Source organism: Lipophrys pholis, assembly GCF_963383615.2.
Source record: "Lipophrys pholis genome assembly, chromosome: 12".
NCBI lineage: Eukaryota > Metazoa > Chordata > Actinopteri > Blenniiformes > Blenniidae > Lipophrys > Lipophrys pholis.
In genome coordinates, this window is record NC_137641.1 from 1,565,353 (window position 1) to 1,571,125 (window position 5,773).

The window sequence follows — 5,773 nt, forward strand, 5'->3', positions numbered from 1 at the left end:
TTTTTTCATGGAAAAAAGCTAAAACAGGAAGCTGCTGGTTCCAGTTTGCCTTCTGACCTTTGACCTTCATCTGAATGGCTCCATAATAAATTCAACATAATTCTGTTTATTACTGGAAGTTTGAATTTTTTTTAGCTGTGGCTATTTAATGATTTTTGAATTTTAAATCCATAAAATGGTAAACTTGTTCAGGTGGGCGGAGCCAAAGTTAGCGTGCCTTGTAATTGGACCAAGTCATTATCATCACTTCCTGTTTGGGCGACTTTTTTTAAAGCTCACTTCTGATATAGTCCTACTCCCAAGCAACACAAACCCCACCCATTTCACAATTGTCTGTGAAGCCCCGCCCACTTTCCCCCATAACATTTTATTGTATGTTTGTTTTTTACTTTCAGTTCTAGAGTAAATTTTCATTTTGGTGGTGTTAGTTTTTTTTTATGATTACAGTCTTTCCTGTCACTCTTTCACAATAAGGTGACAACGTGCATTTTCTTTTGAAGCTGAATGTAACGTCCTGGTGGTGCATTGTGGGTGCCGGGGGGCGGGGAACAGTGCATGCTGGGAAATATGTTTTTATTTATCCGGGTCGTAGCATGAATAAAGAGAAACAGCGCCTCCTGCTGGTCGTCTGAGTTGTAATTCTCATTCACATCGTCATACACCACAATCGACCAATCAGAGTGCACCAAGCTGCTCCACCCGGGTCAGACTAGTAGCCAATCAGGATTACCGTCATTAAATCTAATGACTACTAATGATTACTAATAAGTAACTGAAGGTAACTAATGGGTAACCAGCATATTACCAGACTGACAGTAACTAGTCGATAATGATCAGATAAACAACACAACTAGTCACTAATCGGAAGGTAACAGCTTAGTCATCCAGTAACTAGTTAATGACTCGGTAACTAACCAGTAACGACTGGTGTTCATGGACGACCAGCTGGTTTCAGACGGATTATTGGCTAGTTACTGATGGGCTACTGACGATGTATTGACTAGTTACTGACAGTTTATTGACTAGCTACTGAAGGTTTATTGACTAGTTACTGATGGGTTACTGATAGTTTATTGACTAATTAGTGATGCTTTATTAACTAGTTACTGACAGTTTGTTGACTAGTTACTGACTGGATAGTGACTAGTTACTGGCAGTTTATTGACTGGTTACTGACAGTTTATTGACTAGTTACTGATGGGTTACTAACAGTTTATTTACGGGTTACTGACAGTTTATTGACTAGTTACGGACAATTTATTGACTGGTTACTGATGGTTTATTGACTAGTTATTGACGACTTATTGATAGTTTATTGATTAGTTACTGACTGTTTATGGACAGTTTATTGACTAGTTACTAACGGTTTATTGACTAGTTGCTGACAGTTTATTGACTCGTTACTGACTGATTACTAGCAGGTTACTGACAGTTTACTAACTAGTTACTGATGGTTTATTTACAACTTGCTGACATTTTATTGAGGGGTTATTGACAGTTTATTGACTAGTTACTGACAGTTTATTGACTAGTTACTTACTGGTTACTGACGGGATAACCTTTCATCAAAACAACGTTTCATCAACCACAAGTCTTTACGTTACCTAAAAAAGGCACGCTTGATCAAAACAATGTTATTTTGTCAATAAAAAGTTGGGGAAAGAAATTTTCACACTTGCAACGTACAGGACAAAAGACAGAAACAAACAATGCAATACCCCGACAGCATACACCCGGAATGACATCTACAACTCCTTACAGTACAGTAAACTGTGTGGTAGGAGGGGAGGAATGGAGGACAAAAATATGATATAGTAATGAAATAACAATGGTGGTAGTAATAATAAAGGAGAGTTTATTTATGTTTGGATATTCCCGTCAGCCGGGGTTGCTTGAATTGGAAAATGAAAGAGTTTCTCCTCTATACTTTTCCATTGGGAACATATGACATGTTGCTTTCATCTGTGGCGTCCAATAGAAATCCCTAAAAGAAGATTGGCCCCATCCTCCCTTATCTTTAGCCAATTGTAGTGTCCTTAAACCAATTCTGGGCCTTTTCCCTCCCACATATATCTCCATATTATCTTGTCCCATTCATTAAACTGAGTTTGATTAATTGGTATGGGTAAGGTCTGAAACAAGTATAATAAAGGAAACACTCATTTTAATGGACTCAAACCGTGAGTATAAAGTAGTGTAAGGAAATAAATTCCGTCTTTTCACATCTTCATTTATCTTCTTATTTAATGGGACATAATTCAATTCCAACAAATTTGAAATTTGTGAAATCTTTTGGTATAATACCCAAGTATTTTTAGGATTCAGCTTGCCACGTCATAAGATATTTTTCAGTTATTGTCCCTGGGGGGGGGGGTTACAGTTGAAGGAGGGTGTCTGGGTTTTATTCATGTTTATCTTGTATCCAGAAAGCTGACCGTATTGTTCAAATAACATCATAAGTTCAGGAAGAGAGTGTGTCAGTTGTCCTCAGTAAACTAAAATATCATCTGCATAACGAGTTACTTTATGTTCCCTTTCTCCCAAAGTTACACCCTCGATATGTGGGTGCTGCCTTATCACTTGCACCGGTGGTGCTTGGTACACTGCAAACAGGAGGGCGGACCAAGGGCGTCCCTGGCGTGTGCCTCTTTCTAAAGCAAAACTACCTGGCAGATAACAATTAACTTTGATTCTTGCGGTTGAGTTGGCGTATAATGACTTCGATAATTATATTATGTAGTCCAAACTTGTGGTCCGTTCTGTCATGATTCCGGGAGGGCAGACCCAAGATGCAGAACACACGAGACCACGTGGAACAGGTTTGAAAGGGGAAAGAAAATCTAATGTTTATTGAGAAGGCGGATCCTTCGGCTCCCAGGCAACCACCGCTGAGAAGCCTCTCCACGGCGCAGGCTGAGAGAAGATGGTGAGGACCGGGAGTCCGCAGGGGGGAACAGAAAAACGGGGGGGGAGCCGAAGATGAACAAAAATCCAAAGATAAATAACCCGGTATTGATGAGTCTTGGCTCAATGTTTCAACTCGCGAGCTCCGAGATCACCACTAGAAAAACTACTCTGAAGAGATCTGGACCAAACCATTACCACAAGCAGGAGTACGGACTGGCAACGACCACTGGCAGCTCCAGGCTTTTAAGGGCGGAGCCTCTGATGAGCCACAGGTGAGACGAGTTCTCCTCCCCCACGGCTGCTCCTGCTCTGCTGTCACAATGCGAGGGGGAGGAAGGAACACCACACTCAGAACAGAAAGACCACGCCCACCAAAACAAACAGAACACAAAACATAAAACTACCAGGACCGGACCCACCGGATCCTGACAGGTTCTGTATAAAAAGTCCCAATCAACCGAATCGAATGCTTTTTCAGCGTCAACACTTATAAGTACTGCTTCTGTTTTTTTCTTTTGTATTGAGTCTATGATATGCAGAGTTTTCATTTTTGAATTCTGTTCTTCATTCAGAAGAAGTAGATCCAAAGAATTTAGTAAGCTGTCATTTTTATCCACGGTTCCACCTGAGACTTTAGAATATAATGATTTATTTTTTGGTGGTGGTCCAACAGGAAGTCAGATTTTTTCTATTCTATGAGCGAGTGTCTTTGTTATGATTCTTAAGTCTATGTTGAGAAGGGAGATTGGACGGTAGCTTGATGGGAGGGACGGGTCTTTGTTGGGTTTGAGGAGGACTGAGGTTGTGGTTGTGTTCATATGTGGAGGAAGTCTTGACCGTTGTTTTATTTCAATTATTACTCTGTGGAAAAGTGGGGATAGGATTGACCAAAAATGTTGATAGAACTCAGCAGGGAAGTAATCGGGTCCTGGTGATTTATTGTTGGGCATGAGACGTAGAGCAGTGGAAAGTTCTTCAGGTGTTCTTGGCGTTTCTAATGTGGATATATGGTCTTCATTGAGTTTGGTTTGGGTTATTTTCTGTTGAGTATAAATTAGCATAAAATTCGTTAAAAATATCACTTATTTCTTCTGGTGAGTTTATTGGTTTCCCCGCTAAGTTTTTGATAGTAGAAATAGTAGTTTTTTATTTATTTGGTTTGCAAAATGTTTTGTGTTCTTGTGTGTGTGTGTGTGTGTGTGTGTGTGTGTGTGTGTGTGTGTGTGTGTGTGTGTGTGTGTGTGTGTGTGTGTGTGTGTGTGTGTGTGTGTGTGTGTGTGTGTGTGTGTGTGTGTGTGTGTGTGTGTGTGTGTGTGTGTGTGTGTGTGAAAAGAAAAAATATATATTTTAGGGAGAGTCACAAAGTCCTGCAGGTACAACAGTCTGCTTTCCAAGTCCACGAGTCTCTGAGTCAGTGAGTCACTGTGAGTCAGTGAGAGTCAATGTGAGTCAGTGTGAGTCAGTGATTCAGTGTGAGTCAGTGTGAGTCAGTGAGTCACTGTGAGTCAGTGTGATTCAGTGAGTCAGTGTGAGTCAGTGTGAGTCAGTGTGAGTCACTGTAAGTCACTGTGAATCAGTGAGTCAGTGAGTCACAGTGAGTCAGTGTGAGTCAGTGAGGCAGTGTGAGTCAGTGAGAGTCAGTGTGAGGCAGTGTGAGTCAGTGTGAGTCACTGTAAGTCACTGTGAATCAGTGAGTCAGTGAGTCACAGTGAGTCAGTGTGAGTCAGTGAGGCAGTGTGAGTCAGTGTGAGTCAGTGAGTCACTGTGAGTCAGTGTGATTCAGTGAGTCAGTGTGAGTCAGTGTGAGTCAGTGTGAGTCACTGTAAGTCACTGTGAATCAGTGAGTCAGTGAGTCACAGTGAGTCAGTGTGAGTCAGTGAGGCAGTGTGAGTCAGTGAGAGTCAGTGTGAGGCAGTGTGAGTCAGTGTGAGTCACTGTAAGTCACTGTGAATCAGTGAGTCAGTGAGTCACAGTGAGTCAGTGTGAGTCAGTGAGGCAGTGTGAGTCAGTGTGAGTCACTGTGAGTCAGTGTGATTCAGTGAGTCAGTGTGAGTCAGTGTGAGTCACTGTAAGTCACTGTGAATCAGTGAGAGTCAGTGAGTCAGTGAGAGTCAGCAGTAAGTCACTGTGAGTCAGTGAGTTACTGCGGGTACATCTGAATTGTCCCTCCTACCTCCTTAACTATGGATTTTACCTTAACCCCCTGGATGACATCACAGGGTTAAGGAAAGGTGTTAGGATGCTTCCTGAAGGAGTTAGGAGGCTTCCTAAAGGAGTTAGTGAAAGGTGTTAGGATGCTTCCTAAAGGAGTTAGGAGGCTTCCTAAAGGAGTTAGTGAAAGGTGTTAGGAGGCTTCCTAAAGGAGGCAGTGAAAGGTGTTAGGAGGCTTCCTAAAGGAGGCAGTGAAAGGTGTTAGAAGGCTTCCTAAAGGAGTTAGTGAAAGGAGTTAGGAGGCTTCCTAAAGGACTTAAGGAAAGGTGTTAGGAGGCTTCCTAAAGGAGTTAAGGAAAGGTGTTAAGAGGCTTCCTAAAGGAGTTAGTAAAAGGTGTTAGGATGCTTCCTAAAGAAGTTAGTGAAAGGAGTTAGGAGGCTTCCTAAAGAAGTTAGTGAAAGGTGTTAGGAGGCTTCCTAAAGGAGTTAGTGAAAGGTGTTAGGAGGCTTCCTAAAGGAGTTAGGAGGCTTCCCAAAGGAGTTAGTGAAAGGTGTTAGGAGGCTTCCCAAAGGAGTTAGTGAAAGGAGTTAGGAGGCTTCCTAAAGGAGTTAGTGAAAGGTGTTAGGAGGCTTCCTAAAGGAGTTAGTAAAGGTGTTAGGAGGCTTCCTAAAGGAGTTAGTGAAAGGTGTTAGGATGCTTCCTAAAGGAGTTAAG

At 41.9% G+C, this 5,773-nt stretch overlaps 1 protein-coding gene across 2 annotated transcripts in view; it reads left to right on the forward strand.

Annotated features, from left to right (window-relative positions):
* Nucleotides 1–615, forward strand: part of LOC308118176 (polypyrimidine tract-binding protein 3-like) — a 7,663-nt gene extending 7,048 nt beyond the window's left edge. For both annotated transcript variants that reach the window (XM_080477460.1, XM_080477461.1), the window contains exon 14: nt 1–615. This exon is cut by the window's left edge and continues 694 nt beyond it. The gene's annotated coding sequence lies outside the window, so the exon portion shown is untranslated.
* Nucleotides 616–5,773: the final 5,158 nt, after the last annotated feature.